This window comes from Passer domesticus, chromosome 2 (genome assembly GCF_036417665.1).
Source record: "Passer domesticus isolate bPasDom1 chromosome 2, bPasDom1.hap1, whole genome shotgun sequence".
Lineage (NCBI taxonomy): Eukaryota > Metazoa > Chordata > Aves > Passeriformes > Passeridae > Passer > Passer domesticus.
In genome coordinates this window covers 21,293,666-21,319,262 of record NC_087475.1, presented here as the reverse complement: position 1 = coordinate 21,319,262, position 25,597 = coordinate 21,293,666, and the positions used below count along the sequence as shown (strand labels likewise).

General features: G+C 37.9%; 1 protein-coding gene across 2 annotated transcripts in view; it reads left to right on the top strand.

Moving 5' to 3' along the window:
• Positions 1 to 25,597, top strand: part of TBL1X (transducin beta like 1 X-linked) — a 190,022-nt gene that overhangs the window by 101,680 nt on the left and 62,745 nt on the right. The window contains exon 3 of one of the 2 annotated variants that reach the window (XM_064407741.1): positions 459 to 566. The exons of the other annotated variant lie outside the window; for it this stretch is intronic. The gene's annotated coding sequence lies outside the window, so the exon portion shown is untranslated. The remainder of the gene's footprint in view (positions 1 to 458; positions 567 to 25,597) is intronic. 2 annotated transcript variants of the gene reach the window in all.

The following is a 25,597-nucleotide window of genomic DNA, read 5'->3' as shown; positions in this document are numbered from 1 at the left end:
TTGCCTACATATTTCTTGCACAGAGGTGATGCTCAGTCAGTTTCCCACTGGAGGCTCTCTGGGAGAGGACTTTTGTGTATCCCACCATTCTGAGGCAGCTGCCATTCCAGTCCTGTGCTCAGCAGTGGCTCTGGGTGGATTCCTTGCTGTTGTTACACTTGACCAGAGAGGCTGAAAATTGTTGAGTCAAGCTCATGGTATACTAGGATCCTTCCAAGCTCCTGGAAAAGTGCATGACTTTCCAAAGTGCTCAAATACTGTGTGTCACAGGGGATTGCCCTCACCTTTCTAATTCTTTTGGTGATGGGTCCTGGGTTTTTTCCCTTTACAGTTTAGCTAAAGCTCCTAATCTGGGAGCTGAGACCTTGGTGAATGCCAAAAGCAAAGGGAGTCAAGTGCTTGTGTTTTGCTGAGGTGATGCACACTGGTTTGACGGGTACCTCTGTCTCTCCTTGCAGCCCCCTCATCTGTCAGATGCAGTGATCTCCATGGTAACTCAAACCCCCAGACTCTTGACAGCAGCCTGCGAGGAGCAGCATTCAGCAGCTCAAGGGTCTCACGACCAGGTAAGTCAAAAGGAATCACCAAATAAGAGCTCACCTCCATGTGCCACTTCGTGTCCCGTCAGGTTTTTCCTTGGTGAAGTCACCCAGGCAGTCAGGCCCTGTGCACATAGGTGATGATGACTCCTACCAGTGTTGTCACTTAAGGCTGTGGCAGTCCAGCTCTCTTGAGCAGAAGCATTTGACAAAAAGTCTGCATTTGTTCAGGGTTTTTTAAGATTCAGATTGAAGAAGCAAAACAAAGAATTACTGTACAATTCTTCTAAGTGGCTTTGGTCTTAAGTAATTGCTGTAGTAGGAAATAACCCCAAAACACTTGAACAGTAAGGTGTGTCTTGCAACTGTACCTGCTCCACCATCAGTACTGCCCAAGCTGTACCTTCAGGCCTGAGTAATCTTATTTTCCTACAGTGGATCAGAGACAGCTTCTTGTTCATATAACATTCATTGGTTCTGTGGAGCATTTTCAAATTGCTGCTGTGCTCTTTTCCACATGAGTTTCTGTGCTAATAGCAGCATGTGGGGCGTTCTGGTTAACGTCTTAAGAAGGTACAGAATTCTTCCTCTTTTTTTGTGAATAATGGAGAAAGAACAAGATGTTTGCCATTTTGGGAAAACAGTGCAGTCACTATATAGCTATATTCACTTCTCCAGTACTGCTAGTCCTGTGGGCTAGGGTAGTATCACTGGTCTTAAGCACTTACATGTATGGGAAGTTGATTACTCCCTTTTATTGTCAGGCTTCACTGTCATTTGTATTAAGTTGTTTCTGTGCCATTAAGATTGTATGTATTTTGTAAGTCTGTGGCTTCTGTGTACTATTTTCTGGGTATTACCTGCATTGTTTCTTGTTTGCTACATAAGCCCTCTTGGCTGTAGTATACTGTCCCCATCATACAAAGAAATCCATATTATTCTGGATAACAATTCTGCTACCTTTACTCACCAGTTTGACAATTTTTGTGCCATTACTGCCATCAACAGTATTTACTTCTGTATCATTGATGATACCCTTAAACAGTGTTGGGTAAGTACGGGATGATTTTGTTGGAGGAATGTAGAGCACTTTTTCAATTATTATTTCCTGGTAACAGCTACTTTTTCATATGTATATCTTAATCACATTTGATGATACTGATAATAATTTCTTACTCTGAGTTTTGTGTGGCTGTAAGGTAAATGCCATTCAAAAGTCTGTGTGTTTCATTTTTGGAATAACATCTGCTGACCAGAGTTCGTAATTTTATCAGATGATTAAATAAAATTCTCTATTTAGCAAATTTCTGTATAATGGCATTGACTGGCATCAGTTTTGTTCATGTAATTTCCCAGTGAATTTATCCTTTGTAAGTTCAGTGGTTATTTTGCCTGAGATTAGTAATGGCATAGAGCTCTGTAATTACTGAGCTCATACTGCTTACCATCCTTAACCATTAGCAGAAAATGCTAGCAGTCTTACTGAACTTCTCTGGTGCTCCAAAATTTATTGAAAATTAGCATAATTGAAATTATCATCTCACAAACATTTTGAAGACTCTTAAGGCACAAACTATTGCAGTGCACTAATTTGAAGTTGTCTTTTAACATTCGTTTTGGTTACTAACAGCCTCCTTATCCCTAAAAATGCTTTTCTTCTTAGAAGAAGAAAGTATGTGTTGCTTGTTTGGGTTTTTTTGTGTAGCAAGTTTGTATTCCCTTAGAACATGAATCCCAAGTTGGAGGTCTTGTGCTGTTTCAGTTAGCCAGATTTTCCTATTAGAATTAATTTCATTGGGTTTTCAAGTAATCTGTATTTCAAGCTAATTATACCCTTAACCCAGAATGGGAGTATGATTTTTTTTTGCCACAGGTTGCCTTTTTTAGGCTGTTTAATCATTACCTTTGGTCCCTGGTGGCAGTGGGGTAGGTGAGAACTCTGCACATTTTTACCCTTGTACTTTCTCCCAAGTGCAAATTTTTCCCTAGTTTACTAGGCTAATGAACTTCCATGCTTGCTATTAACTAAACTGTTTCAAATACCAAAATTGTAATTACACTCTGGGCCTGTGCATTCAATATGTATTCTAGCAATTAAATTTGGGAATGCCTGATGAGATACTACTGATTGCATGGCATTTGCAGCTTACTTCTCTCAAATGAATGAGAGTCACAGTTCTTTTTGTGTTTCACAAACACATACTTAAGCAGATCATCCAGTTCTGTGATACAGTTTGGTGGTTTGCTTTATCTCAAATTACAAGAGTATATCCTTCTGGGCTCTGCTAGCATGTTGTCTATATGAGTTTAAGGCTTTGACATCCTGAATTATCAGTAATTTTGGGGAAAAATGGTGCTAATAATGTAGAGTACCATCTTCTATACCTTTGTCTGGATCTTAGTGGAGATGTCCCCAGCAGTTAGAATGATAGCTATTGATACTGTTGTTGGTATGATGGGTGTGACAGTGGTAAGAGGTCAGCTTTGTCAGGATCATGTGGGATGTGTTGTATGAATGCCCAGGGAATGGCAGTATTTTGACTAGAAAACCTTGTAAAAAGCAAAATAAAGTGAAGAGATGAGGCAAAATTAGATGTCAAAAAATGAAATGTTGGGGAAGTTCACTTGAAAAAGTAGGAAAAGTAGGTGTATGCACATGATACCTAGGAAGAAACAGGTCATTTATTTTCCTAGTTTTATGTTTCTTGTATGAATTAGCTACTTTGAATTTAAGAATAAAAAGGATAGGATGTAGTGGAAGGTACTTCAAATGTATCAGCATATCAACAGATTTCTGTTGTTCAAAGACTTTGGAGTAAGTGCAGTTTAGGAATGTCACAAATGAACAAATGAAATGGGGCAGTGCAAAGTTGTGACTGATGGTAGAAATGCAGAGGCACAGATTAATATGAGAAAATACTCTTTTTTATTTTTTAAGTTTCCAGAACAGTATTTTTTCAGAAGCATTTATTTGGTATGATTGAGAAGAACATTCCATTATCCATAAGTTAGCACCAACCTACTCTATTGAGGAAATACGTATCTTCTTTTTACATAAAAACAAACTTTCAAAGAAAAATTTTTTATACTAATTTCTTTGTATAAAACTGCATTATATACAAAGAAATTAAGAGAAACTATAAACAAAAAGTTTGCTTGCAAATGCATGATTTGGAAAAGAACTATATTACCCCCATGCATATTGTCCTGTAACAGCTTTTATAATTTTTTTACAGTTACTAATTTGTAATGATTTTTTTTAAATTTATTTAGAGCATCATGAGTGATATTGCACAGGCATAGGGTACAGAGACTTTCTATTTGTTAACTAAAGTTACTGTTGGCACCTGATCCCACCAAATAATTTTACTGGTCAGTTAGATTTATGGACTAGAAAATTTAACTGCTTTTAAACCATATCCTTCATAATTCTGAGGTTTAATTAATGAACTCTGTATTGATTTTGTTTTCTAGCAACATTTTTCAAGTGCTGCCATCAAATAATATTGCACCTGAGGGTGTACACATGAACTATTCATAAAGTGGTTATTCTTAAAAGTGTAATGGCATCATAACTGTTCACTGAAAAATAGTTAACTGCTGTAATAATATTTTTTAAATAAGCATATGATCATGAACATTCTTTAAATTTGCAACTGTTTCATGGCTGAAGTAGAGTTTTATTTGTATATTCCCTGGTATTTCTCTTGCTACTTGGTGAATCTTGGTTAACTAAACTCTGATTTTATTAATGAAATAATTATTAGTACTTTATGGGCTGTCAACTAAGTCAGAAAAAAGTAAATGTAGCTAGAACATGGACCCATATATTTTACATTGTGGTAGAGAGATGAAACTACTATTACAATCATGGCTAACTTCTTAAATACTTGCTTTGAGCCTTTCTCTTACACAGTACAGTTTTAAACTACTGCTAGTGGAATAAAATTACTGTGCTGCTTTTTTTTTTTTTAGATCTTTTGTCTTTAAAACAGCTATGGTTTCAAGGAAGGTTTTCAGTGATAGTAAAGAGGATGCTAGCATTGCAAAATGCCTTATCCTTTGATTTTTCCACTGAGCTAGTGATTATTTAAGGCATAGCTCAGACCTTGTAGGACTGAACTGTGATAATCCCATACTCTGCTATTTGATTTGCAGAGCACATGATGATACCACTTTCACTGTGCCAGCCAGTTGGAAATGCCAATAAGAGATGTGCAAAGTGAGAAAAGGCAGTTTTTGTTGTAGTCATTAATAAAGATATATTTAGTTCAGCTGGAGTGCCAGCTGCAGTGAAAGGTTCATACCTATGAGCAGACACCCTGCCAAAGGAGGGGGAAATGGAGCTGTGCCTTGCCCAAAACTGCTCCTCTGAGTTTGCCCAGCAAAGACTTCACGCAGCTCAACAATGCGTTTTCATCCACCCAAAGTCTGCGTAGCTTGTCTGGGCAGAGCTGCAGAAGTAGGCCTGGGTCAGTGAATCCAGCTCAGGCTGCAGCCTCTGGGCAAGCTCAGGTGTTTGTCTTTGGACAGGCTCTGGGCACACTCTGAGTGTGTTACACGTTCCAGACACATGGTGCCTTCTGCAGCCTGCCTGTAATGAGGGGACTGTGTGAGTGCTGCTTCCCAAACACAGCCAGGACAGTTTTCCTCTGAAGACAAACAGGATTTTCTGCTTTTTAAGGGTTAATTCAAATAAAGCATTTATTTTAAACTGAATTATTTTATCTCATCATGGTGTAGAAATAGAATTACTACAGGCAGTCTAGTCAAACATACTCCTGAATAATTTGAATGTCTCATGCAGCCAATCCACATGGAAACAGGACAGGTAATATAATTGTTTTTTCAATAAGTTAATTAAGCCTTCAAGATGTACAGGATCTGTATTTCCATTTACATTTTTGTGTGACCTTGTTCCTATCTGAACTGCTTTGATTTAATGGAAGGTAAATGTAATTGATGGATAAGCATGCTGTTATATACATAGTAGATGCTAAAAATTTGTGCCCAATATACAGATTAATATCAGTTAATTTCAGAAGAAATTCCATCTTCAAGCAGCTTGTGAACATTTTCACCTGATATTTCCCTGTCTAGTTGTCAGACTAAATGCTGTAAATGAAGAGAAATAATTTTTTTTTCTTCTCAAAAGTTTGCTTAATGTAGTGGTGAAAGTTAAGTGTAGTTCTTCAGTGTAAACTGGAGATATTCCAGATATAATTAATAAAAATGGATTTGCAAACATGATTATCACTGATACTGTGTTTTTACTTACTCACTGAGGTCACAGGTTCACACTTGGCTTTGTAATCAAGGACCTTGGTAAAAGTTGATTTTTTCCACAAATGTGAATACAATGATTAGGAAAGTAGCTGTAATGGCAATTTGGAGAGTGAGTGATCACCATAGAAAAAGCTGAGGTGATGTAAGGTGTCACAGAGCCCACACCTGAGCTCCAAAGCAGAGCACTCAAGTCCCCTGACTGTTTTAGTGCAAAGTCCATTTCCAGCCAGCTCTTAGTGAAATATCTCAAAATGACCAGGAAGTTCTAACTTTAAAGAATGCAATGAGAGATCAGTCAGTAGCTCTGGTTCAGCTGTCAGGGACAGTGAACTCCCGGTAAGGAGCAGAGGCAAACAGCTGCAGCACGCCTGGTTTTACACCAGTACCACCATTTGTGCAGTAGGTCTCAAAACACTCTTTTATTGACTTGCCAATAGCCTTTGAATAATCTCTGCTGTGTTCAGACCTTCACATGGGAGATGGCTAGCCAGGGTTGTATAGTGCTGTATCTTCTAATAAATGGTTCTGGAGATTGGGTTAATATGGAGATTGGGCACCTACTCAGAAAATATTGGGGGAACAGGGAAGGCACTCTCCAGAACATCTCTGTTGTAACAAAACAAAGTGGGTTTGTGATTTTTGTTATGTCTGAAATGGTTAACATTTTTTATTGGTTGCTCTGTGAGCTACAATGTGATTTAGCAAGCATCCCAAATGTCTCTAACATGAATTGTGTTTATCGTCAACCTAAATCAGTTTAAATAAGATTAGTTCAACTGATGCATGCACAAATTAATTTTCCTTTTATCTAACCAGCTTGCAGTCCTAATAAACAGAATAATCAATCATAGCTGCCTTCATCTATAGCGTGATTGTATATCTCTGATCAAGGAAATGTAGAATAATTTCTCTCTAGTCCCTACTTAGTTCCCCCTGTAATCAAGGTTTCTGGTTATAATGATTCACCTTAATAATTTTTATATTCCTTGATAGAATTTTTTTTTCGTTTGTATGTTTAAAGGAAGATTACATTCAACATTGTAAAACTAATTTTAAAAGTATGTCTACTTTTTAAAGTATGTATAAAAGTATATCTGCTTTTTAATTACTAAATATCTTATACTTTTAAAAGTATAAGATATTTTTGTTTCTCTGCTACACAAAAGAATGCCAGTCTGACTCACTCTTTGTAAACACAATGGCAATGATACCGTGCTTTGAACAGTTTGTACTGTGTACTCATCCTTTTTAGTAATAGCTGGTTTGAGGCCACTGGCATCTTTCTCACTGATTGAAGTGAGTCCAGGACTCTGGCTAGACATTTTCTCTCTTCATTGAATTATAAAGTGCCAAGCAAAACCTGAGGTTAGCTTTGTGTGAGACGCTAGAAAAAGCTGAAACAATTAAAACTTCCCTTTAGGTCACTGGCCTTCAAATAGTTCTTTAACTTTTGTGCTGAACTATTTACACTATATATCAGATGTCTTTAATATTTTAATTTTATGCATATGTAGTATATCACACATTTAGTAGTACTTATGTCTAGATAAGCAATCATAAAAATATATGCTATGCAAAATATGACATTTATTTACAGCCGCATTTAACAGCTTCATGGTGCAATTTTCCCTTTGGTAACCAATTCTGCCTCTTGGAACTGCAAAATGCATCAAGGAAACCTTATGTTTTTGGTGGTTTATCTCAAAATGTTTGTTTAGAATATGTCCCATTAAGGCAGTTGATAATATTAGGAAAACTGCAGTCTGTATGAAGAAATATCCCTACTGTAGTTGGTATTGGCAGTTTTTGGACTGCTAGTTTAGAAATACTGTTCAGGTCGAAGTACAGCAAGGAGCTGACATTGAGATTAATGTTTTCCTCTCTATTAGAGTATCATTATACAAAAATAATTCTTTTACTGGAACAAAAGAAGGGTGAAGTGCACCTTTTTGAATAAACATTGTAATATGGCCTTAAACAACAGTGTGTCTTCTTGCTCATTATGTGATTCCATTCCATGAATACAGATATCTTTGGCCATTTCAGGCTCAATAAGTTGCTTCAAAATTTGACCTCAAATGTAAATTAATCTCATGTTTAAAAATAAATTACATCAGGTTTTAGAACAATAACCTCATTTTACACTTCTCGTTTCATGCCTTTTGGGGTTTTTTTTTTGCAAATTCTTTATTTTTTAAGTCAAAAGTTCAGCTGTGTTAAAATATGGCTAAGTCTAAACTTAGTATCTGAAATTACATGAGGTCTTTCCAGCCGTGTTTTCACAAAACATTGCCTCTAAGATTTCCAGATAAATTATTTCATTCAAATATTTTGTTTATTTCCTTCTTTTAAAGAACTCCAGGTTTATGTCAAGCTATTAATCAAAGCTGGATGACTCTGTTTTAAACAATTTGAGTTGATAAATCCTTGTTTAGTAGTAAACTGGAGAAGCTGTTTTTCCTTGTCATGTACGCATGCATTTGATTTCTCTCTAGAAACTGATAGGTCTTTGTAAATTATCTGCTTAAGAGTAAGCCCAAATCCTTTGAATTTAACCTAATTAGATAATGTTTTGGAAGTCTGTTAATGTATACAGTCTTTGCAAGCTCAAAGAATAAAAAATTCTCCCCATTAAGCACATGTTTAAAATTATGCAAAGATCATTAAAAACGAAAAGTAACAAATACTGTATCAGATTTTAAAATAATAACCCTAGGAGAGAGCAGCAAAAGTTAAGGAAGCAAAGCTATTTGTGGTACCATCAATGTGAAAATTGTGCTCCAAGGAATGAAATCGGTAGATGCACTTGGGTCTAGTTAAGTGAAAGAGGAGGAGTTAAGTGAAAGAGGAGGAGGGAATGGTCTGACAGCCCTGGCTGGGAGGTCTAAGCCTGGGGATCCTCTGAATTTCTCTTCCCCATAGATGTTTGATTAGTTAGTGTGGCCAAAATCAAAACATGAAGGAAAAAAGTCTGGGTATTAAGCTTGTTTTAGTGCCTATTACCAGTTGCATATAAATATAAATTTGTCAGCTGTTCTTCCTTTTTTTTCCTATAAATTAACCATCTTTCTTTATATTATATGAACTTTTTTCCATCAAAATTATGGTTTGGGAATTTGCAAAATCTCCTTGCACAGTTTCCATTTATCTTGTGGATATTATTTCAGTCCTTCCCCAAAGCTTTTGTGGTGCCACGTCTCTCAGAGCTCTCCTCTTGCTTCGGTCATCTGTCCTGTAATCAGTACATGCTCTTGTCTGCATACAGCAGCTCAGATAAAGAGTATGTCAGCTTTGTTGGAGTCCAGCCTCTTGGCACATGTTTTCTCTTGACTCTTAAGTCTGGTTTGGGGGTTGGGATTTCACAGGAGAGTGAGCATTAAGAACTCATTGATAGGTAGTGGATCTGCATCATTATGTTTTGTTTCCCAAACATTTTGACACAAGAATACTGGAGACAAATGAGATTGCATTTGTATTGATTTAAACTACTGTTGCTATGCAGCAGAAGAATTGTATGTGCCTTTGAAAGAGAAGGCAAAATAGGAGTGGCCTTGTTTTTACAGAGATGGAGGAAATAAAATTTCTGGTACTGTGGCAAGTCTGTTACTCCTGCAGTGGATTTGTTGATGAAATCTTTCAGGTGTATGGTTTTTGCTTTGGCTTTGTCCCAGTTGCTCAAGTTAACTACTAAAGTCAGCCCCAGGGCTTGTTTAGATAATTGTAATAAAGCTTTCCAGTGACTCTGGAGAGAGTTTACACAGCAGGTTTTATTCACTGTGGGATTTCTTAGTCTTCTGGAAACTTGCATCATTCTCTTTACTGAACTTTTATTTTGTCTTGAGAAGATACCAGAAGCTTAGAATGGATGATTTTCCTAAAACCCTTGCAGACCCAGCAGCTGTCAGTCTCCTGTGAAGGTGTCACCTCGGAGGGCAGGTGCAGAGCTGTTTACCACAGTCAGACGTGATCGCTCTGTTCCAAATTAAATCTACCCGAGATGGTTAGCAGGGAGCTAATCAAATCACTGGCACCATTTGATCTGCTCCCATTGCCTTTCATTACCAAAGCTCATTTAAACTGCTTTAAACTAGAACTGAACTGATAAAACAGATAAATTCATACATCTCTGATCACATTTTCCTGCTCTTGTTTTTTGTATTATCTGAGCCTAAAAGCTAGGCATAAAACAGCTTCATACACTGCACCTTGTCATCTGAGCAGTTCTATTAATTTAGCCATTCTTAGTTTGGTTTTGAACAATGCAGAATAGCTTTTCATTACCCTGTAGTATTTTTAAGTAATATAGCAGATAAAAATTAACATTCTGCCCTTAGAACTACCTCATTTCCTTATGGGTAATAGACAGTATATAAGAAGTTGTTGAGGCATTGCTTTAAAAGCACTGTTATTTTTTTTCCCATAGTAATTAAACACTTGAAAACAAAAGTAATTTCCTGTGAATGGTGTGTAATCTCTACATAATTAATAGGCTTTTCAACCCAGTATTGTAATGAAACCAGTCGATACTGTGTTCCCCCATCCCCAGTTGTATTACACCCGATCAGTACAGTGGATATTAACCAAACACATCTGGAAGCAGAAAAGAACTGGGCTATTAGGAGAATTCTTATGAACCTTTTTCTTTCCCTGCACATTTGAAAAGCTGTTGTTTTTTGTTTTGGTTTATTCATCAGTGATATTCAATTGTCAATAATTCATCCTCAGGTTTGAATTGTGCTGTTGAGCCTGTGCAATCTGCAATACCTTTGATCTGGCAGCTACAGAAATTAGGCAATTGAAAGTGAAGTAGTCACTGGGACTTGATTCCTGATTTGTTTTGCAGGCATTTTTAATGCTTTTTCATCTAATTAGTAAATCACTACTTAAATTAGGCCCACCAAGCTGAAACAGAGGTAAAAGGATGAAGTCAAGACTTAAAGCAAGATGTGGTTGCTTACAGTACATAGTACAGATAGAACTGGATTTTGCAGAAGCCTGGGTCTTGGGAAGGGGTTGACAAGGTGCCTCTTTTCCAAGTGAAATTACTTACCTCTTGAAGCTGGCAGAATGGTTGAAGTATTTCTGAATACATAAAGAATTGGGAGGAAGGAGAGCAATTGCAAGATGGTTTTCTGTGTGCTCTGCTTAATGGTGAACTATCTTTGGAAAGATTAAATTGAATGTTGAGCATATTGACACAAACTTACTTCCCTCATGTTTTAAGGGTATTTGATTACATTAAAGGCTAAATTATGGCTTTGAATTTGCATACAGATTTTGGAAAATAGCAGCGTAGCATCCAGCTGAGATATCTTTCATATATGAGTGTCTTCCCTCAAATACTGGTGCTAGTGCACATGGCAACAAGGAAGTGTTTGCTGCATTTTTGGCTATTAATCATAGTCCGTGCTGATAAAAGACAGATCTAACTCACCTTCCCTGTGAAACTGACAAATGGTTGAGTAAGTTTTGGTCAGATATAGCTGTTCGTATCTATGGCAAGAACACTGCAAAAAGGGGTACTGAAGCACTATCCCTGAAAATTAGAGTTAATTTCAGTTTGACAGAACTTCTTATTAGCAGTAGTGTGCAAGAAAAAAAACTGCAGCAGGTTGACCTTTGGTTTCCTGAAGTCAGTTTTATTCCCACTGGCTATGGCAGTAGTACAATGAAGAGCAATATAAAATCCCAAGTCTCTAATACCATTTGTTCAAAAGGCTTTCCAGGCCATACAGCAAGAAGTGCAAAACCTGGCCAGCAAGGCCACAGTGCTGTATTAAATCTGCCCAGCTATGGCTGAGCTCCCACAGTGGAGTTCTACCATTCCATAAGTGTCCTGCAGCCTCCTGGGGTCCCCTGCCCTGTGGTGACAGCTGGGACACTCCAGCCTTCCAGCTTCTGGCTGTCAGGTTCCACAGGGCTTTCAGCAAGGAACAAATTACAAGGCATATGAATACCATTATTGTACACTTGGACTTCATGATCCTAAAGGTCTTTTCCAATCTAAATGATTCTTTTATTTCACACCCTGCTTTTAGCTCCAGATTTTCTATTGCCTACATTACCTGCAAAAATGGAGTATGAATTTTTGTGTATTTTTTATGCTACAGATATTTCCAGATTTTACCATTCACTCTTTCGATGGTAATGGTAAAAAGTGACTGCTATCAAAAGTATGATGGCAGTGATCATCATATCTTTTCCTTTTTTTCTCTTCTTTTATTTTACTGTCAGTTATCTAATTAATGCTATTTGGGGTAGAGTAAGTCAGGTATTTATTTCAGCAGACACTGTAAATGTTGCCAAGTTTAGTCAGCTGTGTCTTAGAAATAGAAAACTGCAAATTTCCCAGTGTAAAGATAACTTTCATTCTGAATACGCCAAAAACTAAGGAGAAATAAAGTTTTAAAAGCATGACAAAGAAATTAGAAAAGGCAAAGATAATTTTGGGATGTGACGTAAGACAGAGTGAGCTTAGAAAGTGGATAAATCCATTTTTTTGTGCGCTTACAAGTAACCCCCTGCATCCCTCCTCCTTGTCCTTGTAAACGGTGCCTTCCTTAGAGCTGAAAGCAGTGAGGTTCTCTGAGTACCTTGGGATCACTGACATGCCCCTGCTTCACTTGAGAGCCATAAAGTCTCATCCTTTACTTTAATAGTTCCACTGGGCTTAGTCAAGGGCTCTAATGGAGGTTCTTTGGGAAAGAGGCTTTGGCTTTACATCTCCTGTCAGAGGGACTTGCCATATTGTGCAGCAGTTCAAAAATAACTGCTAATACTGCAGTGAAAACAAAGAGGGTAAAAAAGAAAAGAATGTGTGTTTCTGCAGTTGTTGGGAAATGCATTATACTTTTGGCACTTCATTCTCATCTACTAAGGCAGTGCTTCTGCTCTTATTTTGTTGCTTTTCTGGAAGATGAACAGAGGGAATACGGAGATAAGCAATTGTAAAGGGAATTTTTGGTTGTCTAAGCACATGCACAAATTAAATTTTCCCTCCCCTGCTTCTTCTGGCTATCTGCCAATTAATAATTTGAATTAACAGGATCTGGAAGCTTGTGAGTGTGATGAAATTCAATCAACCTTGAATTCAAAGTCAAGGCTGTTTTTTTATGTAGAGGGTGAAGTGTCTTGAAGAGAATTTTGAAAGTGAAGATATGTGTAGTTTGATAAAGTTTTTTTATTATTTTGGGATTTTGTTTCATTTTTTCTGTGTATTTTGTCCAGCTAATTACCACAAAACAGTGGTAAGATCTATGAATCCTTAATGAACTATTCTAAAGCAGTTTACAGTGAGATCTTAGTAAAAAGTTTTATTTCCCAAGGTTGCAGAATTGGAATTGAGAATCAAATGTAATCTTTGGGAATAAGTCTTCAGCCTAAACTGTGTGGTTTTAATCATTATTTTTAATTACAAAACACATGTCATTAAGACAATATGAAACAAGTTTGAAATGTTTCAGTGCTCATAGGACAGTCTTATTTACAATTTCCAGTGCTGCGGGTGTTTTTCTTTCTCTTAGCACAAAATGGCTTAGAGAGTGTAGAAGACCAAACATATGACTTGGTAGCAAAGGATGATATCTCTGGATAAGACTTGTTCTCTACGAGTGCTGGTGGCTTCTTATAAAATTTTGTTATATTTCAAGCAAGATGAATTGTGTGGAACATGAAAACAAATATGTTTCTTTTCAACACATTTTTAACAGGTAATTACACAGACTTTAAGATGTAATTGCTCTCTGGATTTAATGTTAATTTTGTTTATTGCCCAACTCACTTGTGTGGTCAAACCACATTATTTAATGTAAGAGCAATTTTAAAACCCATAAGAATTTTTTTTCTAAAAAAGGATATCTCTTTACTTAAGTACAGAAAAATAATTTAGTGCATGTAGATCTCTTAATATATCATTCAGTTTATTTATTTAATTATTAGATACAGCTTACACCTGCATTGCTGCCTGTGCACTGTTGACAGTGAGGTGCTCAGACTTGGCAGCTGAGGAGTGACACCAGGGGCCCTGGGGAGGCCAATCCCCAGCCAGAACGGACTGAGGGCTTGTCACAGCTCCTTGTGTGGCACAACCTGCACCAGCATCCATCCCTGCCCAAAGCAGGTCAGAGCTGAGGAGACAGAGCAAAGATCTGCAGCAAAGCTCCCATCTCCTTCCTGGTTGGTAGCGAGCACATACCTGGGGACGTCATTCTGCCTTCAGCCCTGGTCTCTGTAGCTAAGCCAACCAAAACATGTGTCTGTGGCTCCAGTAGTAGTTTACAGGCACACTTCAGCTATCCAAGAGTGGCATTTTCTCTCTTAGTGTGTTATGGGGCATTTATTTTCCTTGGTTGTGAGGTCAGAGAGATTAATGTGCGACTGTATCAAATACCAGATGTACTTTTAAAACCGTGTAGAGTTTTGAGCATAGTGAAGGACAATGTCAATTCTCTGTCAAAGTATAGACCAAGGAATTTAATACTGGAAGATGTAATTTGGACTTCATACAGAGCAGTTTTCCCATGAGTCCCTAACAGAGACAGAAAACAATGTTCTTTAGTGAATTTTGCTACACCACTGTACTAAAGTTATAAAGTTGTTCCAAGTGAGAGAAAAAAAGGCATGTTGCATCTTTTTTGTGCGTGTCCCATGGCTTTTTGTGTCACTTTTTTGCTGTATTTGCAGCTCCATAAAATGTTTCTCATCTTCCATATATAAAAGTATTTGAAACCAGCATTCCATTCATCATCAACGACAACCTCTCCTTAAGATGTTGTAAGTTGATGCAATGTCCAGAGCAGGAGCAGAATATGAAAACCAGTCTAGCAAGTTGCTGGAATAGCTGTTGTACAGAAGTTGTATTTGCTGCCTTAGTTACAAGTCCAAGTCCTCAGGCATTTTCTGTCATGTGTCAGTGCCCCTGTTGATGTGTAGTTTGGTTTCAGTTGTGGCCTGGAGCTACACAGTAATGAGCCAAAGAGGGCAGCTGAAGTACCAAGGGCACCTCAGGTTCTTTCGCAGTCTGATATTCTTGGGTAGATAAACTCTTTACTTCTGTAGCTTGGGCTTCACCTTCTCTGTGGTCTCCCCAAGCACAGTTGTGCTTTGCTGTACTTCACTGTGGGAGGAGCCTTCAGAGGCTACCAGCATCTTGGCAGTGTCAAAATTGTTTTGTTGCATCTACTAACACCATGTATGTCCACTTACATGAATTGCTGTACAGGTGGTAAGTTACCCATTTTGCTAAGCAGCAGTCTATATGAATAACTGGTTTTCCTCAAAAAGGAAGGTAGTTCGTGATTTCTGTTGACTTTCCTAGAGGTATTTGATTGTTATGTTTTAGTCAGGTAGTTTTAATAATGCTGAGGTCAAATATTTGAGTGTGGATTTTTTTCTTACTACTTCCAAGACTGTGTGAAGGCAACCTCAAGGGAATTTCTTGGAGGATTTTATTCAGATGCTGCCTGTCAATAGTATCTCCAGTATAATTTCAGAAAAGGGTGATAATGGATAAGTGTTTGCTGTCGAAATAGAGCTGGGGTCAAAAGTACTGTTCAACTCCTGAATGCAAATGCCTTGTCACATTTCCCTTTGGAAGCAGCAGATAACTAGACTGAACTGAAACTGAAGACAGTGTGTTTTTTATGACACAAATTGAACTCCTACCAGTGACAAATTTCAAGGTACATTGTGAAAATGAAGCGCTGCAGTGCTAGCTGAAGTGCATGACATAACTATGAATAGATGTACCCGTGTGTACGACACAGCTCCTACCTCTGTGTACTTGGGGAAAACAGTTTCACATGCACCAAGGTCGACAGAGTGGTTGTATCCTGCGAAGCTCATGTCATGCATGAAAGTACATAAAGACCATCTGGGAACGATAAAAATAGCCTGTCCTGGCTGGATGATTTGTGTGGTGGCCAAGGACTGATACGCTCATTCAGGAAACGGCAAAACAATGTCAAACTTGTTGGGAAATAACCAGGCTTATTTTCATCCTTGGGAATGGCCTGGTATCTCATGGAGCAAAATACACAAGGAGACTTTCAGCCACATGGTTCCTGAAGGAATCCATGTGAACTGAAGTGGTTCAGTGCAGGCAGTGGGAAATGTTAGGATTATTCTTAATACTGTAAAATTTTAGGTTTGGTACATCTGAGGAAGATTGAGAGCAATAGTAGAGTTTTACTCATATATAATTTTTTTTAGAGTTTTTATACTTTTAAAAGGACTTTTTAAAGTTTTTAGATGATATATTAATTCATCATACAAAAAAAAGCTGACCATATGCTGGTCAGCTTTATTCAGCTATCTCCAAATGGTTTATATAATGATCTTGTGTGATAGTTTATAAAGCAGGACTGAAATTTTTTAATTGACCTACATGAATGCAAGACATATATCTTAAATCTGGCCAGATTTTTTTTTAAGCTCAGTCTTGGCAGGATGATTCTAAACTAACAGACATATCTGTAAACAGTGAAACTCAATTTCAGCCTTTCTATGAAGCAGAAGAAATAGAGATATTAGTGATGACTGTTTTTCTGATGAGCATTTAATGTGTCACAGGTGTCACAATAGCAGCTTCTGAACACAGTTTTAATGAGGTTATCATACCAAAATTACATCTGTAGAAGCCCTTAACCTGAACACTGTAACCTGTGACAAGTCTATCTCCTGGTTTTTATTGTTAATGGATAAAGATAAATAAGATAAATAGATAAAGCTGTGTTTTCCAGCCACATCAGGCAGTCCAGGCACTATTTTAAATGCTGTTAGGAACTCTAGGAGATGCTATTAAGAGAATAGCTGTAAGCCACCTCCCTGGCCTGATTTTACTTTGAGCATCTAATTATTGCCATACATTTCAAAACTGCCATTTTATATTGAAGACAACGTAATAGTCTGAAGGACCTGGATGTGTTTCTGTTAAATGGATTGTGAGTCCTCTAATGGCTTTTTCTGTCACTTATTTATATTACCTACCAGCAGAGTGGTGTGTACAGACAGGGATTTCTGCTGTGCCCCATTAATTGAGCAAAAGCTAACTACAGTTGTGTTTTCTTTCACACTTTTGGCTAAACTTGGATTGAGATTGAAGATTTGAAAGGGCCAGGCCTTTGTGTCCCCAGTGCCTGCACTAGTAAATCTTGTTAATTTACACCAGACTCAGCCAAAATTTAATCTGATCTGTGGGAAATAGGAACAGCTGTAGACTTCAGAGGAAATTTGATTTCTGAATTAACACAAGATTTGAGATGTACTCACAGCTCTTTGGTCTCCTGATTGTTTTGGGTTTTTTTTTCATTGTTGTAATTATATAAAGAGGAATGATGCACTTCTTTTGAATGTGGAAGAACATACAGGATATACTCGGTACCACGAGAAACTTGGTTTTTTTCTACTTTTCCAGAGATATAAGAGGATTTAGTGTGGAAGAATCTGTTCTTTCTTTGTACAGGGATAGTTTGATCTTGTATCTGAATGAAGGCAAATTCTTCAGAATAGTTTTTTCACATTTAATATTAGTTATATTTCAGATCTTGTCTTGGGAATACTTACTTACACTGTAGTTTTTCATTTTTCTCTTTGTAATCCCTTACTTCTGAAAGTGACATGAGTGAGTATTCTGCTTATTCCCAAAGAAAATGGATGATTTATTGAATGACAAAAATAATTTTGCATAAGAGGTATAAGAGGTACAGTTACAGGCACCCGTTCCCCTGGTGAAAAAAATTAACACATTTATGCCATTTGCTGAATACAAGTCTTCATTCATGCGTGATTTTGCAGGGAAGGAGAAATTGAAGCTAGGTTTTTTCCCAGGTTTCTTGAGTGGTTTCAAGTGAGGGAATGTAGTGTGGGTGTTCCAGGAGTTGTGAAATCTTTGGAATACCAGCTTGAAGCAGAAGCAGTTGTGCAACTTCCCTGTTTTATAGCCTCACCTGTAATCAAAGTAAATGGTTTCCTAAATACCATTAGAGGGTGCAATTAAACAGCAGGAATTAAATAGGAAAGCATTTCTTTGCTCTTGGAATGGAGCCTCTGTCTTCAGCTGGCATTCTCATCCACCACAGCTTGCACTGGGCCACATCCCACACCTGGCAGCCTCCTCCTTCTTCGCTGTGCCTGTGTCCTTGCCTTGTCATTGAAGCTTTTCTCCCACGTCCCCAGGATGCACATCCATGTGCTCAGTCCTGCCCATCAGCTCTCTCCCTACGCAGTTTGCCACCAGACTCCTGAATTTAAGCCCTACAGTTCGAGTTTGGCTCAGACCTTTTCCCATGTGCAAGTTCATGGTGTCTCTCTCATCCTCAGCTGTGTGGTTCCAGGGGGAAGCTCAGGAATGGATTTTGCCTTGGCAGGAGAGAAAGTGACTCCAGCAACAGGCAGCAGGAGAGGTCAAACCAGTTGGTGGCTTTGCAACTTTAACATTCCCATTGTGAGATACTTGATGACGTGTTATGTCTCTGTGGTAATTTGTGTGTTATATGGTTCTGTGTCCTATGGATTAGTGAATGTAGGCATCAAGTGCAAATGGCTTACCCCTCCAGCTTCACTTCATAGGCATTTTAGCAACTGGATTTTAAATTTCTTCATATAAGCACAAAAATTAAATGGAATTGTCTTTATAAGCAAAAAGGACCCTTATAAAAATTAAATAAATGTTGTAATTTCACTTTATATAAGCTAATTGCCCCAGTTTAAAAATATACCTGCTGCAACATAGTATTTATTTAGAAAAGTGATTATAAGAGTTGAGACATTATATTATTCTCTCACTGGTTAGCTCACATGAAGTAAAATAACTTTAAGGGTCTCATTTGATATCCATTGCATCTTAGTGACTTCATATGTCTTACAGAATTGGTTGCAAATTTAATAATATAAAGAACTGGACCATACTTAGTGATGGAGTTAAAGCAACACTGTGCATGCATTTATGGTGCTGTGAGACTCATTCTAACTCATTTTAAGTCAGTGATTTGTTTGTTATTTACTTCTGCCTCCACACTCATAGAAATATATTGGACTTCTTGTCCCCAGGCTTTTCTTTCCTCCACTTCTGCTTTATTTTTCTAGTAAAAAATAGGAAGTCAGTCAAGAGGTCAGTCATCAGAAGATGATTGAGCACTTGAACCATCACCATGAGCATGTCAGCCACTCTCTGCAGAAATTAAGAGCTTTGTGGAAGTTCAGTGGAGAGGATGGATGCAGCTCTGCTGGTTGCTGCTGCTGTAACCAAGACAGAGCCAGGAGGAGCTGAAAGTTCAGTTAAAGCAGGACTGGGGAGGCAGGTGAGCAGCTGACACGTGGGTGAATGTTTCTGATCTTTTTTTTGGTCAGAAGCATTAAGAGCTATTCTTACACAGTGGCATTATTAGGCAGGTGGCCTAATTTGAGGTGGAACTAGAAAGGCAGTTGTTAGTTTTGCTTTTTGAGGAACAGTAGAAATGATTTTGTTCTTGTTACTAACAGCTGAAATAATCAGAGAGGCTAGAGATAGGAATTTATGAAATATGCTTTATATTTATGTTGACATTATGTTGACATCACAAATGCAGTGTTGTCCTCGCCTTTGGAAGGGAATGGATGTGGTGCCTTTACAACCATAATGGTTGAGCTATTAATGACACATCCTGAGAGCCTCTGTGTAGCGCCAAAACCTATGTAAAAACATTTAAAATGTATTTGTTAATGTTAATGTTTTAAGTGTTCTTTCAAAATACAGTAAAACAGTAGAACAGTAAAAACTCATTAATGGTGACGCTGTGAGCTCCTGAGGTGGGAGATTCTTCTCTTAATGTGAAAATTGGCATTTGCACGTGCATAAAACTATAGTTCTCTTAGACTATCATTATCATTATTGATTTTATACAAAAACCCCATATTGTTTTATTTTGCTACATTTTATATTGTATTCCTTTCAAAAGGAATGCAAAGTTTATTACTAACTATAAGCAGTTTTCTTTGTTAGTGAAATGTACCTGAACTCCTGCCCTCCCCCAAAAAAAGTCTTAATTGCTTGATCTAGGTGTATGATAAATGCTCCATTGGAGTGTCCATGTCAGGTCTTAAAATCAGAAAGCCAAGAATTTAAAAAGAGACATGCTACAATCCTTTTACTAGTTAGATCACACAAAGTTAAACCATTTAAGGTTGTTTGTTTAACAGGTCTCCATTGCATTTTAGTGACTATATGTCCTAGAGAGTATTTTGCAGTTTTAATAGTCATGGAAGACTTGTGCATAGGGTAGGGCTTAAAAGTGTCAGTTCCTAAAAAGGCAAATTTCTTAAGGAATACCTGTGGTAGCATTATCCTTTTTTCCAGTCTTATTTTCCTTTCCCTAGAAAGAACAAAAGGCTATTACCCAGTCAGGTAACAGTGATGTATTAGCATGAAATGTAGAAAAGGTGAAACCTTCTCTGTTTTTAAGATTTCTTCCACAAGGTTTTTGACTGGAAGGAGGATCATCTTCATCAGTGTATTTGATGTGGCAAACCTGTCTTTCGGACCTGAGGGATTGTAAACATTCGTAAACATCAGGTTAAATTCTGAGGCATTTATTTTAAAAGGAGTGAAAGAAATCAATTCTTGTATAATTGTGACTCTTATGGTTTCCTTTGCAGGCATTAGGGTTTAGAACATCCCTTTTCTCAGGAACTCCAGGCCAGCACTGTACAAGTTGGTAGTCAGTAAAAACTTAAGTGATGGCTCTTCACTGATGGATTTTGTTTGATGGCGTTTTTCTAGTTTGTAGTACCTAAATATTGCTCACTGACAGCAGAGCCATGTTGAAAGTGGCATTGGCAAGAACAACTTTTGTTTCTTTTCTTTGACTGCAGTCCCTAAGAATAAGTATGCATTGAACAGTGTTTATGTTCATTTCTTTTGGGCAAAGGAGTTGATTAATATTAGCAGTTTATTAAGAGTTAAAAATTTCAGCAATTTTCAAATTAAATTTGATCCAAGTGAAATATAAGTCCTTGTAAGCAAAAAGCTATACTATTAAAGTCTGTGCTTAACTGAGAAAGAAACAAATGGGAGAAGGAAAAAAAAATCTTGCTTTATGTTTTTTAAATTATACTTTTCAATTTTTTAAAATAGTTCTATAAAGTAGCTAAGTCTTAAAATCGAGTGCCTAGGAGAAAAATCCTTGACTCATAAAAATAATAAAAGTAAGATGTAAATAAATAGAGCTGCAGGGCATTAAAGATCATCCAGTCTAGATCTGCTGGAATAAGTGACTGATAAAAATTAGTCTAGACAGCAGAGACATTTAAAAATCATATTTTGATTATAATATTTTTTCCTCTGACATACTTATTGGGAAGAAGGTATTCTCTGCTATTTGGTGAGATGAGAGACCTGAGGCTACCATCTCAGCTCTGTGGCCACGATGCCCTTTTCCCTTCCCAGTGCTTGTCACCCTTCCCCAGGCATCAGCCTGTGGCTGCTTTCCCCTGTGTAAAAAGACTCTGATCTGACAGGAGCCTTTGTCAGAGGTAGCACGGCCTTCCTGAGCAGGAAGAAAAGTTAATACAAGGAAAATATTTTGATAATTGAGTTATAGCCCCTAACAAACCTGTGCAATGTGTATTCAAGTAGTATTTTCAGAAGGCTCTATTTTAGTCAAATTTACACGAATTTTCAGTGTGACAACAAAGGCTCTGCCATGAGAGCAGCCTTCTTGTTCCAAAATAAAGAGGCACTGGAAATTCTCATCGAAACACTGAAACTGTATAAATAGTGGCAAAATTCAGTTTTTCCCACCTTCACTCTGAAACGACTAAACTATTTTTGCTTTTGCCTTCCAGAAAAAAAAAAATTGCCTAAGGCAAAGACTCACTGTGGAGCATTACAATCCAAATAGTTAAAATGGAGTCGAATTATAAATGATAGTGTAAGCTTATAATATGTCATGCTTAAATATAGATGTTGATGTCTGCTTCTTGCATAATACTACAAAGGCCCTTGAGTCTCTGTAGAAATGAGGAGACCAACTTTATCTTCTCTTAATAAGGAAACGTAAAACATGCTTAAAAAAAGAGTCCTGAAGAGTGGAAAAAATGAAAGAAAATTTATCTTTGGAAAACACTTGTATTTAAATAAATTTTTCATTGATGCTGAAAAATATTGAAATGTATGTGATTCATACATTCATACAGCCAGATACTTGCAATAAACAAGTGATTTATTAATTAAGAGTGGTTATAGATCCTTGCTGCTTTTCCTGGTCCTTTCAAGTCTCTCAATTCTTTGCTCTATAGTGGTTTTGTTTCAGCAACCTGTAACCAGGTGTAAAGTGTGCTCTCCTGGGAGCTGGAAAATGCAAGTTTGAACCCGCTAATTCTTCAGTGAATACTTTAATCTTCAGTCTCTTAAATCTGTTATACCACTTCCACTGCCACCTTTCTCCTTTTTTTTTCCCCTTTTCAAGTAAATGTTCTGAGTCAGTTCTCCACAGCCAAAAATACAAATCGGAGCCTGGATTTGGAGCGGAAATTTGAAGCAATGAATCCCAGTCTCAGACAAGTGTCTAATCCACGTCTACAGGAAAACACATAAATCTTAGAAACAGGCACATAACTCTCCCTATTCCTTGTAGAGGGAATTTCATAGCTAACTAGTCTTTGAGAATTATGTTCCAGGAGCTGGATGACTAAAATACCCACTTGGTTACAGTATCCTTAGAAGATCTAATAGGCATGACAGCATGGAGTGTTACCCTATCTACCTTCCTGCATGTCTTTTCCAAATAAAATTTCTTTTTTCCAAATAAAATTAGTAAAGAGGACAATGAGTAAGATTGTTCCAGTTTGGAAAAATTGCTTCCCTTGAATTTGTGCTGGTACTGATGTTATTTTAAAGTCATGTGGAGGTTTTGTCTCTTTATAGCCCTGGCGTAATTTCTTTTTGTGTGAACTGCAAGGCACCACTAATGTGGGCAGTGTGAGTGGGAGCGCAGCCAGTTGATCAAGGAAGGGATTGTCCCTGTCTGTGTGACTCGTGTCAGACCACATCCACACACTGCATCTGGTTTTGTCACCGGACACAGGAAAGATGTGGACAAGCTGGAGGGTGCTTGGGAGGACACAGGGCTGGGGCACTGGCACGGTGAGGAGGGAGTGGGGGAGAAGGGGCAGCCTGGAGAAGGGATGGCTTTGGAGCACCTGGCAGCCCCCAGCGCCCACAGGGAGTCCCTGGGATGGAGCTGGGCCCTTCACGGCAGCACAGCCTGGCAGGGTGAGAGACAGGAGGAACAAATTGCAACACGTTTGGGCTGGGTTTAAGGAGAATCTTTTCCCAAGGTGTTCCCATGGGGAGCGAGGCAGAGGAGCAGGTCACCCCAAGAGTGTGTGCCATCCCTGTCCGAGGAGGGTTTTGAGCTCTGTTGAGCCTGGTCTGACCTCAGAGCTGACCCTTCTTTGGGCAGGGGGTGGGACCTGAGACCTCCTGAGATCCCCTCCAGCCTATGACCCTCAAGCCTGTAGGTACCCAAAGTCCTACTGGTGTTCAGCAGCTTTTATAGTATTTCTGTAATAGCAAGCATGTGATTGACATCTACGTCAACCTTCCTGATCACCTCTAGCTTCCCTGGAGTCCTCCCTAGAGAGAAGGCCAAAAATGTAGAATCATTTTATTCTCTGATAAAGTGATTCTTGTCCAGGGATTAAAATCTTTAAAAGCTTCTCAAACTCTCTATGTATGGATTTAAGGCTTCAGTTCTCTGTATCTTGATTTTTTTAAAGCAGGGGAGTGCTTTTTTTATTTAATCTGAGCTAACTAATAGCTGTGTCATAATATATTAAAATCCTTCCTGAGAAGTATTTAACTGAATTTTTTTATGAAAACCTTAGATTATGTCATGTCTGTCTCTGACTCCCAAAGGATTTTTTAGTTCATTTTAGTTTCTAGGCCGTTTAGCTTTTTCAAAAAGGAGGTTAGAAAGCTTTCCTCTTAGCATTGCTTTTAATCTGTAGACTTTGCTATTTATATTAAGGCTGTGTAGGACTTCATGATGCTGCCACCAGAAATGTGATTCTCTGTCATTTTGTGGTGTTCATTCTTCACCCAAAAAGGCCAGGAAAGTCCGAAATGACAAACAGACTGCCTCACCCCTCTTGGCTATTACAGCATGTAAAAGGGGGAGGATGGATGAAAAGGCAGATAATGTATGTGAGTGTTGTACAACTTGGATTATATTACTGGATACACTGTGTGTGAATTTTTCTTAGCTATTTAAGTCCTGATTATAGAACATCAAGAGGAAAAGTTAAAAGAAAGATAAATCAGTGTCGGAAATTGGTGGTTGAGGTAGTTTTTATTACTCAGAAATTTCTCACCCTTAATTCTTTGATTTTTCATGGGAAGTTTCTCTGTAAAATATTTAGCAATGTGAATGCAGAAGAATAATCTAGAAACAAGCTTTTTACTTTAGTGATAGCTTAGAAGTTTCTGCAGCCATTCTTTAAAAGCAAATTATTTCCCTCCATCCATCTTCCTTCCCTCTCCACCTTCCAACAAGGAAAATAGTATTATAACTTCCATAAAATTGAGACATTTAATAACCCTTCTCCAGAGCTCAAACCACTACAAGCTGTATGGTTATGTAAAAAAAAAAAATTTCCACTAAGAACTAAATACACAGCAGTGATATGTGCTGAATTTATGTATATATTTTTCTATTCCACTATGCCCCCCTATGTAATCTTTGTCCTTGCAGCTTTTAACATTGACATTCTCTTTGGATTATTCAAGGGAAAACGTGAAGTATTTATAGCCATAGTTAAAAATTTAATAAATAGTTTATAATAGGAACTGCCATAATAAAAGTTTAAAATAGTTTCCATTATAGTTCTTTGTTTTTATATATTCTAAAATTTGCAAAATACTTCTTTTGGGGAGGGGGTTAAATTTTCCATGCTATGAGTCTGAAAAGTACTTTTCCTCATTAATTTGGAGTACAATCCTTTCAGCTATTTTGGAATTATAGACAAATGGAGGAAATGCTTTTTTCCTTTGTACAGTAATAATAATAAAAATAAAGAAAATCTTCAGGTACATTTTTGACAATACTACAGGGAGAACAAGTGAAGGTTGAAATATGTGGCAAGATCTACTCCCTTTGCTTTCTGAGAGGGAAAAAAACATTGAAAATGATGGAAAAATAACATCAAACTCTTTCCAGTAACATCTGCTGAGCTTATTAGCAGAAGCTAATAAAAACACACCCCCTTAATGACATCCCTCCCTGCACATTCCCTTTGCCTGAGACCATCCAGACATGAGCTGGCTGAGCTGCTGCAGCTCCCTGCTGCTCTCTAGACCTTGGTGGCTCTCTCTTACTGGGCAGATCCCAGAATGGGAGGTGTCAGGGATGTGCCCATCTCCCACATGAGATGGACAACACTGGTCCTTCTCCTGTCCTTTACTGCTGGGAACCTGCAGCCTTGTGGGGCCAGCCTGCATGGCTAGAGAGCTGTAGGTTGGTTAGCCTAGCACAGATTTGTGATGGTTCATCTCAAGCAGAGCTTTGCAAAGTCCAAGAGAAGACTTTATCATGCGAGTTACCAGTGTTGTCATGAGACAGTAGTACCAGAATGGTTTTCACTCTTAGTTTCTCTCCAACTGTACTTGTGTCCGGCTGTCCTGAAAGATGCTAAGCAAGGATGAAATTCATATAGGCATGGAATTGAAACAGGTTTTCCTGGGTACCTGGGTCCTATGGAGGATGTAGCACACAAACCTGTGGACGAACAGGCCCTCC